This window comes from Arachis duranensis, chromosome 3, assembly GCF_000817695.3.
Source record: "Arachis duranensis cultivar V14167 chromosome 3, aradu.V14167.gnm2.J7QH, whole genome shotgun sequence".
Lineage (NCBI taxonomy): Eukaryota > Viridiplantae > Streptophyta > Magnoliopsida > Fabales > Fabaceae > Arachis > Arachis duranensis.
This window is the reverse complement of record NC_029774.3, coordinates 65,045,207-65,055,702: the sequence shown is the minus strand read 5'-3', so window position 1 is coordinate 65,055,702 and position 10,496 is coordinate 65,045,207. Positions and strand designations below refer to the sequence as shown.

Genomic DNA, 10,496 nt, shown 5'->3' with positions numbered 1-10,496 from the left:
ACCAGAGTGCGGTCAATCCCACAGGGATTGATGGATTAAGGAATTTTTGTATGGTGATGAATTTAGTTAAGCTAACAAGTAATAATTTGAGTGAAATTTGATAAATAAAAGGTAAATAGCAAGAAATTTAGATGCTAGAAATAAATTAGCAGAAGCTTAAATGGCAAGAAAGGTAAATTGCTAAAACTTAAAGTGCAAGAAACTTAAAAGAGCAGAAACTTAAATTGCAAGAAATATAAATGACTGAATCTTAGAGTGCAAGAAAGTAAAATTTCAGAATCTGAATTGCAAGGAAGTTTAAATTGCATGAATTGTAAAGGGAAATGGGTGAAGGAAATCAAACAGCAACCAAATCAAATGGAAAATGAAATCAGAGAGCTTTGTAGTGAAGAAAATTAGAGGAAATGATTCATCAGGGATTGGAGATATAGTTATCCTTCATGAACCAATTGAGTCTTAGCTCATTTCTCAATCATGTGAGTATATCTATGGCGGATTGAAATTGATTGGATCCTAATTCCTTGGTAATCCAATTTCTCTAATCACAATCAATCTTGCCAATTCCTTTATCTAATTATCATGAGAAGAGTTAGAGCACATTCTCTCATCCATAAGCCACACAAATTCTCAAAACCTCAATTCCCCCCAAATAGTGTTGATTAAGAGAATTGTGATGGATAGAGCTTCAATTCTAATGAAGGTAATTCCCCTTCTGAGGCTCACACCCACATTCAATTGAATTAAACTCCCTTCTAGAGTGAATAATTCACAGTTAAGATAGAAGATACCCAATAGCGACACAATTGAATTGAGAAGAAGAAGAGCTTCATTGATTCATTGGAATTACAATAGAGCTCCTCCCCCTAATAAATTTGGGGTTTAGTTCATCATAGCTCAAGTAAAACCAGAAATTAGAAAGTTACAGAGAAAATGCAAAAGAAAAATGTCGAAGGAAAATACAATTCAGATATGCTAACTAACTCTCTATGCTCCCAAAATTCCCTACTGACTAGCTTCCCCTCTAAATCAAATTCTTCTCTATTTATACACTTTACATTGAGCCTTCTGGTTCATGGATTGGGCCTCTTGATCTTTGTTGAGGTTGATTGGATTGGCTCCTAATGCAATTGAGGAGAGGGGTGTGCCAGTTGTGCCTTTCTGGTATTAAAGTTGGAGTTAACATTTTTGGGCAAACGTTGAGTTAAACGTCCCTTTGAAAAATTGGGTTCTCGTTGCTGTCATCAACGTTTGACTTAACATTGGAGTGCCAACATTCGCCTTTCCACGCGTACCCGTGACTCACGCATACGCGTGGACGGTTTAATGTATCACTGATGAATTCATATTTTATGATGATTTTTTGTTAGAATTGAATGGATTTCATCACATAAACTTGCACTTATTCCCTTGAATAGCATGCGTTTGAACTTTCCTCCCAATTTGTGCTTGATTATGAAAATATGCATTTTTATGCCTAATTTAATCTATTTTATTCCATTTGCCTTTGGGAGTGATTTCAGGTGTATAAGGCAGGAATGGGTTGGAGGAAATGGAAGAAGAGCATGCAAAGTGGAGGAAACATGAAGAATCAAAGGGGTTGAGTTCAGAGACGTGTGCTTGCGCACAGCTATTCGTGCGTACGCACAAGCGCCCAATCAGATCCCGTGGATCGTTTCGAGCACGTCGCGTGTCCAACCAAGCATCGCCTAGTGTGCGTGCACATAGATACTTGTGCGTACGCACAGGAAGGGATTTGCGCAAGTGTGTGGACGCACACGCCTGTGCGTCCGCACAGGTGTCCGCACATGACTTCATTAAAATGGTACATGACTCGCGATTTTGAGGCTTTGGAGGCCCATTTCTGAAGTTTTTTAGCTCATATTGGAAGGGGAATGAAGACCATAACATAGAATATCATTAAGATAGTTTAGTAGTAGAAGGAAGCTTTTAGTTTAGTTTTCTCTTAGTTTTTCATCATCTCTATTAGGGTTTATATTAGGGTTTTACATTCAAGTGCCATTTCCATATTTGATCTTGGATTTTGCTAGCTTCCATTGTAAGTATTCTCTTGTTATTACTCTTTATAGTTACATTGTTCTTACTCTTTCTTCTAATTCAAGTTATAGTTCAATTTCACTTCTCATTTGCAATTTCAATTTCTTGTTGATGAATTTGATGTTTAATGTTTGTTTCATGCTTCATAGTATTATTCTTGTTGATTGAGATCAATTGTTGCTTTTATTTTCAAGCCTTTTCTCATTTTTCCTATGTTTAAGGTTTTTGACTACCAAGTGTTTGACAAAATGTCAAGCATCATTTTAGGCTAAATTTTTGGCTCTTGGCTTGGGTAAAGTAAGCAATTGGGTTTATAGAGTTGGAATGTCCAACATTTAGTGTCAATTCTTGGATTGTTAATTGTTCTTATTCCCACTAACGCTAATTTATTGCTAAGGCAATTAGCAAGCAATTTAGGATTTGTGGGTTAAGAACACTTATGCTCATTTAACTTACTGGTACATGGAATTGTGATACACAACTCCGTGCAGCTGACCAGCAAGTGCACTGGATCGTCCAAGTAATACCTTACGTGAGTAAGGGTCGATCCCATGGAGATTGTCGGCTTGAAGCAAGCTATGGTCATCTTGTAAATCTCAGTCAGGCGGATTCAAATGGTTATGAAGTTTTGATAATTAAAAGAACGAAATAAAACATAAAATAGGATAGAAATACTTATGCAATTCATTTGTGGGAATTTCAAATAAGCATATGAAGATGCATTGTTCCCTCTGAGCCTCTGCTTTTCTATTGCCTTCATCTAATCATTCATACTCCTTTCCATGGCAAGCTGTATGTAGGTGGATCACCGTTGTCAATGGCTACCATCCATCCTCTCAGTGAAAATGGTCCTCTACGGTTTCTCACATGGCTAATCAGCTGTCGGTTCTCGATCATGTCGGAATAAGATCCAATGATCCTTTTGCGCACTGTCACTGCGGCCCATAGTCGTGAGTTTGAAGCTCGTCACAGTCATCCCATCCCAGATCCTACTCGGAATAACACAGACAAGGTTTAGACTTTTCGGATCTCAAGAATACTGCCAATTAATTCTAGCTTATACCACGAAGACTCTATCCGCACGGAATGGAAGCTCTGTAGTCAGAAGAGGCAACCATGCGTCGTGAACCAGTAGGCCAAGAGATACACACTCAAGCTCTCGTAGATAGAACGGAAGTGGTTGTCAGGCACGTGTTCATAAGGGAGGATGATGATGAGTGTCACGGATTATCACATCTATCAGGTTGAAGTACGAGTGAATATCTTAGAACAAGAATAAGTGTGAATTGAATAGAAGAACAATAGTACTTTGCATTGATTCATGAGGAACAGCAGAGCTCCACACCTTAATCTATGATGTGTAGAAACTCCACCGTTGAAAATACATAAGAACAAGGTCTAGACATGGCCGAATGGCCATGCCTCCCAAATAACATGAAACAATCAAAAAAGGGTTCAAAGACCTGATCCCAAGATCAAAGATGATCAAAAGATGAAAATACAATAGTAAAAGGTTCTATTTATAATGAACTAGTAATATAGGGTTTACAGAAATAAGTAAATGATGCCGAAATACACTTCCGGGGCCCACTTGGTGTGTGCTTGGGCTGAGCATTGAAGCTTTCACGTGCATAGGCTTTTCTTGGAGTTAAACGCCAGCTCTGGTGCCAGTTTGGGCATTTAACTCCAGCTTTTATGCCAGTTCTAGAGTTTAACGCCAGAAAAGGGTCTCTGACCGACGTTTTGACGCCAATTTAGGCCATCAAATCTCGGAAAAAGTATGAACTATTATACATTGCTGGAAAGCCCAAGATGTCTACTTTCCAACTCAATTAAGAGCGCACCAATTGGGCTTCTGTAGCTATAAAAAATCTACTTCGAGTGCAGGGAGGTCAGAATCCAACAACTTCTTCAGTCCTTTTTCAGCCTCTGAATCACATTTTTGCTCAGGTCCCTCAATTTCAGCCAGAAAATACTTGAAATCACAGAAAAACACACAAACTCATAGTAAAGTCCAGAAATGTGATTTTATCATAAAAACTAATAATTATATACTAAAAACTAACTAAATCATACTAAAAACTATCTAAAAACAATGCCAAAAAGCGTATAAATTATCCGCTCATCACAACACCAAACTTAAATTGTTGCTTGTCCCCAAGCAACTGAAAACAAAATAGGATAAAAAGAAGAGAATATACAATGAATCTCATAATATCAATGACACTTAGTCCCAATTAGATGAGCGGGGCTAGTAGCTTTTTGCTTCTGAACAGTTTTGGCATCTCACTTTATCCTTTGAAATTCAGAATGATTGGCATCTATAGGAACTCAGAATTTAGATAGTGTTATTGATTCTCCTAGTTTATTATATTGATTCTTGAATACAGCTACTTTATGAGTCTTGGCCGTGACCCTAAGCACTTTGTTTTCCAGTATTACCACCGGATACATAAATGCCACAGACACAAAACTGGGTGAACCTTTTCAGATTGTGACTCAGCTTTGCTAAAGTCCCCAGTTAGAGGTGTCCAGAGTTCTTAAGTACACTCTTTAACTTTGAATCACGACTTTAACCACTCAGTCTGCTTGCTTTTTCTTTCTTCTCTCCTTTTTTTCTTTTTTTTTTGCCATTTTTTCGCAAGCTTTGTTATTCATTGCTTTTTCTTGCTTCAAGAATCAATTTTATGATTTTTCAGATTGTCAATAATATTTCTCTTTGTTCATCATTCCTTCAAGAGCCAACAATTTTAACATTCAATAAACTTCACTATAAAAAATATGCACTATTCAAGTATTCATTCAGAAAATAAAAAGTATTGCCACCACATCAAAATAATTAGACTAATTTCAAGATAAAATTTGAAATCCATGTATTTCTTGTTCTTTTGTAATTAGGAACATTTTTCATTTAAGAAAGGTGAAGGATTTATGTGACATTCATAGCTTAAAGGCATAGACACTAGACACTAATGATCATGTAATAAAGACACAAACATCGACAAATATAAAGCATAAAAATAAAAAAACAGAAAGATAAGAACAAGGAAATCAAAGAACGGGTCCACCTTAGTGATGGCGGCTAGTTCTTGAAGATCCAATGGAACGCTTGAGCTCCTCTATGTCTCTTCTTTGCCTTTGTTGCTCTTCCCTCATGTCTATTTGATCCTCTCTAATTTCATGGAGAATAATGGAGTGCTCTTGGTGCTCCATCCTTAGTTGCTCCATATTGGAACTCAAATCTCCCAAAGAGGTGTTGAGTTGTTCCCAATAGTTGTGTGGAGGAAAATGCATCCATTGAGACATCTCAGGGATTTCTTGATGAGGGACTTCCTCATGAACTTGTTGAGGTCCGTGAGTGGGCTCTCTTATTTGCTCTATCCTCTTTTTAGTGATGGGCTTGTCCTCTTCAATGAGGATGTCTTCCTCTATGACGATTCCAGCTAAATTGCATAGGTGACAGATGAGATGAGGGAAGGCTAACCTTGCTAAAGTGGAGGTTTTGTCAGCCACTTTGTAGAGTTCTAGAGATATGACCTCATGAAATTCTACTTCCTCTCCAATCATGATGCTATGGATCATGATAGCCCGATCTACAGTCACTTCAGATCGGTTGCTAGTAGGAATGATGGAGCGTTGGATGAATTCCAACCATCCTCTAGCCACGGCTTTAAGGTCATGCCTTCTCAATTGAACCGACTTGCCTTTGGAGTCTCCTTTCCACTGAGATCCTTCTATACTTATGCCCATGAGGACTTGGTCCAACCTTTGATGTTGATCAAAGTTGACCCTTCTAGTGTAGGGGCGTGCATCTCCTTGCATCATTGGCAAGTTGAATGCCAACCTTACATTTTTCGGATTGAAATCTAAGTATTTCTCCTGAACCATTGTAAGCCAATTCTTTGGGTTCGGGTTCACACTTTGATCATGGTTCTTGGTGATCTATGCATTAGCATAGAACTCTTGAACCATTAAGATTCTGACTTGTTGAATGGGGTTGGTGAGAACTTCCCAACCTCTTCTTCGAATCTCATGTCGGATCTCCGGATACTCATTCTTCTTTAGCATGAAAGGAACCTCAGGGATCACTTTCTTTTTGGCCACAACTTTATAGAAGTGGTCTTGATGGAACCTCCCATGACTCGGAGGTGGAAGCTTTTGCCTTCCCTTTCCTCTTTCTAGAGGTTTCTCTGGCCTTATGTGCCATAAATGGTTATGGGAACACAAAAAGTAATACTTTTTCCACACCAAACTTAAAAGGTTTGCTCATCCTCGAGCAAAAGAAGAAAGAAAGGAGGAGAAGAAGAAGAAAATGGAGGAGAGGGAGAGGTTTGAATGGTTCGGCCAAGTGGGGGAAAGAAGTATTTATGAGGTGTGAAAATGAAGAAGGGATGAGGGGTTTATATAGAAGTGGAGAGAAGGGTAGGGTTCGTGTATTAGGGTTGGGTTTAGGAGGGAAAGGATGTGAATTTGAATGTTAAGGTAGGTGGGGTTTTTGGGGAAGAGTGGATGAAGGTGATTGGTGAAGGGTATTTGGGGAAGGGTGTTATTGGAATGTGTGAAGAAGAGATAGAGTGAGTTGAGGTAGGTGGGGGTTCTATAGGGTCCACAGATCCTGAGGTGTCAAGGATTTCTCATCCCTGCACCATTCTGGCATGTAAATGCCACATGAGTGCTAATCCTGGCGTTAAACTCTAGATTGCTGCCCATTTCTGGCATTTAATGCCAGATTTTCTTCCCGTTCTGGTCTTGAACGCCAACTTGGTACTCTTTTCTGGCGTTAAACGCCAGTCTGGTGCCCTTTTCTGGCATTAAACGCCCAGAATGGTGCCAGACTGGGCGTTTAATGCCCATTAAACGCCAGTAAGCTCCTCCTCCGGGGTGTGCTATTTTTAATGGTATTTTTGAGTTTGCTTTGATTTTTGTAGTTATTTTTGTAACTCCACATGATCATCAACCTAAAAAAAACATAAAATAACAATGAAAAATAAAATTTGGGATGCCTCCCAATAAGCGCTTCTTTAATGTCAATAGCATGATAGTGAGCTCTCATGGAGCTTTACAGATATTCAGAGCATGGTTGGGGCCTCCCAACACCAAACTTAGAGTTTGAATGTGGTGGCTTTGGTTGATTCTGTATTGAGAGAAGATTTTCATGCTTATTCTCCATGTGTACAGAAGGAGATCCTTGAGCCTTAAACACAAGGTAGTCCTCATTCACTTGAAGGACTAGCTCTCCTCTGTCTACATCAATCACAGCCTTTGCTGTGGCTAAGAAGGGTTTTCCAAGGATGATGGATTCATCCTCATCCTTCCTAGTGTCTAGGATTATAAAGTCAGCAGAGATGTAAAGGCCTTCAACCTTTACCAAGACATCCTCTACAAGTTCATAAGCCTATTTCTTTGATTTGTCTGCCATCTCTAGTGAGATTCTTGTAGCTTGTACCTCAAAGATTTCTAGTTTCTCTATTATAGAGAGTGGCATAAGGTTTACACTTGACCCCAGGAAACACAGAGCCTTCTCAAAGGTCATGGTGCCAATGGTACAAGGTATTAAGAATCTTCTAGGATCTAGCTTCTTTTGAGGTATCTTCAGCTGAGCCAAGGTGTTTAGTTCATTAATGAGCAATGGAGGTTCATCCTTCCAAGTCTCATTACCAAATAACTTGGCATTCAGCTTCATGATTGCTCCTAGATATTGAGCAACTTGCTTTTCAGCAATGACTTCATCTTCTTCAGAAGAAGAATACTCATCAGAGTTCATGAATGGTAATAGTAGGTTCAATGGGATCTCTATGGTCTCTGTATGAGCTTCAGATTCCTTTAGTTCCTTAGGAGGGAACTCCTTTTTGTTTAGAGGACGTCCCATGAGGACTCCCTCACTGGGTCATCCTCCCGAGTCTCATTACCAAATAATTTGGCATTCAGCTTTATGATTGCTCCAAGGTACTTAGCAACTTGCTCTTCAGTAATATCTTCATCCTCTTCAAAGGAAGAATACTCATCAGAGCTCATGAATGGCAGAAGTAGGTTCAATGGGATCTCTATGATCTCTGTATGAGCCTCAGATTCCCTTGGTTCCTCAAAGGGAAACTTCTTTTCGTTCAGAGGGCATCCCATGAGGTTTTTCTCACTGGAAATCACGTCCTCCTCACTCTCTCCAGGTTCGGCCATGCTGGTCATGGTTATGGCCTTGCACTCTCTCTTGGGATTTTCTTCTGTATTGTTCGAGAGAGTGCTAAGAGGAGTTTCAGTAACCTTCTTACTCAGCTGACCCACTTGTGTCTCCAAATTTCTAATGGAGGATCTTGTTTCATTCATGAAACTTAGTGTGGTCTTAGATAGATCAGAGACTAAGTTTGCTAAGCTAGAGAGACTTTGCTTAGAATTCTCTGTCTGTTGCTGAGAAGATGATGGGAAAGGTTTCCTATTGCCAAACCTGTTTCTCCAACCATTATTGTTATTGAAGCCTTGTTGAGGCTTCTGTTGATCCTTCCATGAGAGATTTGGATGATTTTTCCATGAAGGATTATAGGTGTTTTCATAGGGTTCTCCCATGTAATTCACCTCTTGCATTACAGGGTTCTCAGGATCATAAGCTTCTTCTTCAGAAGATGCTTCTTTATTACTGCTAGATGAAGCTTGTAATCCAGTCAGATATGAGAAATCATATTGACTTACTGAGCCAATAATTTGTTTTGAGCCAATATGGCATTCAGAGTATCAATCTCAAGAACTCCTTTCTTTTGAGTTGTCCCATTGTTCACAGGATTTCTTTCAGAAGTGTACATGAACTGGTTATTTACAACCATTTCAATGAGTTCCTGGGCTTCTGTAGGCGTTTTCTTCAAATGAATAGATCCGCCTGTAGAATGGTCCAATGACATCTTGGATAACTCAGACAGACCATCATAGAAGATACCTATGATGCTCCATTTTGAAAGCATGTCAGAAGGGTACCTTCTGATCAATTGCTTGTATCTTTCCCAAGCTTCATAGAGGGATTCACCTTCCTTTTGTTTGAAGGTTTGAACTTCCACTCTAAGCTTACTCATCTTTTGAGGTGGAAAAAATTTAACTAAGAAGGTATTGACCAGCTTTTCCTAAGAGTTCAGGCTGTCGCTAGGTTGTGAGTTCAACCATATTCTAGCTTTGTCTCTTACAATAAAAGGGAAAAGCATAAGCCTGTAGACCTCGGGATCAACTCCATTGGTCTTAACATTGTCACAGATTTGCAAAGATTCAGCCAAGAACTGATGAGGATCTTCTAATGGAAGTCCATGAAACTTGCAATTCTGCTGCATCAGAGAAACTATTTGAGGCTTAAACTCAAAATTATTTGCTCCAATGGCAGGAATAGAGATGTGATGTGTGGAAAGCGATCCAACACAAAACTCACCGGCAAGTGTACCTGGTCGCATCAAGTAATAAAACTCATGGGAGTGAGGTCGATCCCACAGGGATTGAAGGATTGAGCAATTTTGGTTTAGTGGTTGATTTAGTCAAGCGAATCAAGTATTGGTTGAGTGGTTTATCATTAACAAAAACTAAATTACTTGGAATGTAAAGGGAGAGGGGAGAATTGCAGTAAATTAAAGAGTAGGGAAGTAAAAATGCTGAATCTTAAAGAACAAGAAATTAAATGACTGAAACTTAAAGTGCAAGAAATGTAAATGACAGTAACTTAAAGTGCAAGAAATATAAATTGCTTGAATGGACAAGGGGAATTTAGGATTGGGAATTCAGAATTTCAGCAAGGGAAATTAAATTGCAACAATTAATCAAGCAGAAGATGAATTGGAAGTAACTAGATCTCAAACAGAAATGGAAATTAAATTGCAGCAGGGGTTCACAGAAGAACCAAAAGGAAAATGGGATCTCAGGACTCCAGAGACTAGAGAGCAAAGTCTAGATCTCAATTGCCTTCCCAGATCCAAGTTCACACAGCAATTAACAAGAAATTAAAGAAGCAGTATAGGAAATGTAATTGAACTCAATTATGCAAAAGAGGAATTAAAGAGATCTTGAATGGAGATTGAGATAGAAATTCCTCAATTCTTCACACCCAAGACTCAAACAAGAAAAGTAAAAATGCTCAAGCAAGAACGAGGAAGAAGAGAGATCAATTCTCCTCCCCAATTCTCTGAAATCTCAGTGAAGTCTCCAAGAGAAGGTTCAAAAGTTCAAAAATAAAAGTAAAGATTCAAAGCTTAAAAGAAAGGTTTAAAGGTCCTAATTACATCAAACTATTTCCTATTTATACACTTTCTATTCTTGGATCTGGGATTTGGATGGGATTTTTGATTTGGTAAAGAATTGAATTAAATTGGATTTTTAATCGAATTTTTAGCCCAAGAAAAGTTGCTTCCAGGAGGCTGCCCTGCCCTTGTGGAGGGCAGGGCAGAAAATGGTGCGTGCGTCCTTGGTGCGTGCGTGTTGGT

General features: G+C 39.0%; 1 non-coding gene across 1 annotated transcript; it reads left to right on the top strand.

Moving 5' to 3' along the window:
* Nucleotides 1-8,996: 8,996 nt before the first annotated feature.
* Nucleotides 8,997-9,104, top strand: LOC127745842 (small nucleolar RNA R71). Its single transcript, XR_008007466.1, has one exon. It is a non-coding gene; the product is annotated as a small nucleolar RNA R71 (small nucleolar RNA).
* The last annotated feature ends 1,392 nt before the right edge of the window (nt 9,105-10,496 follow it).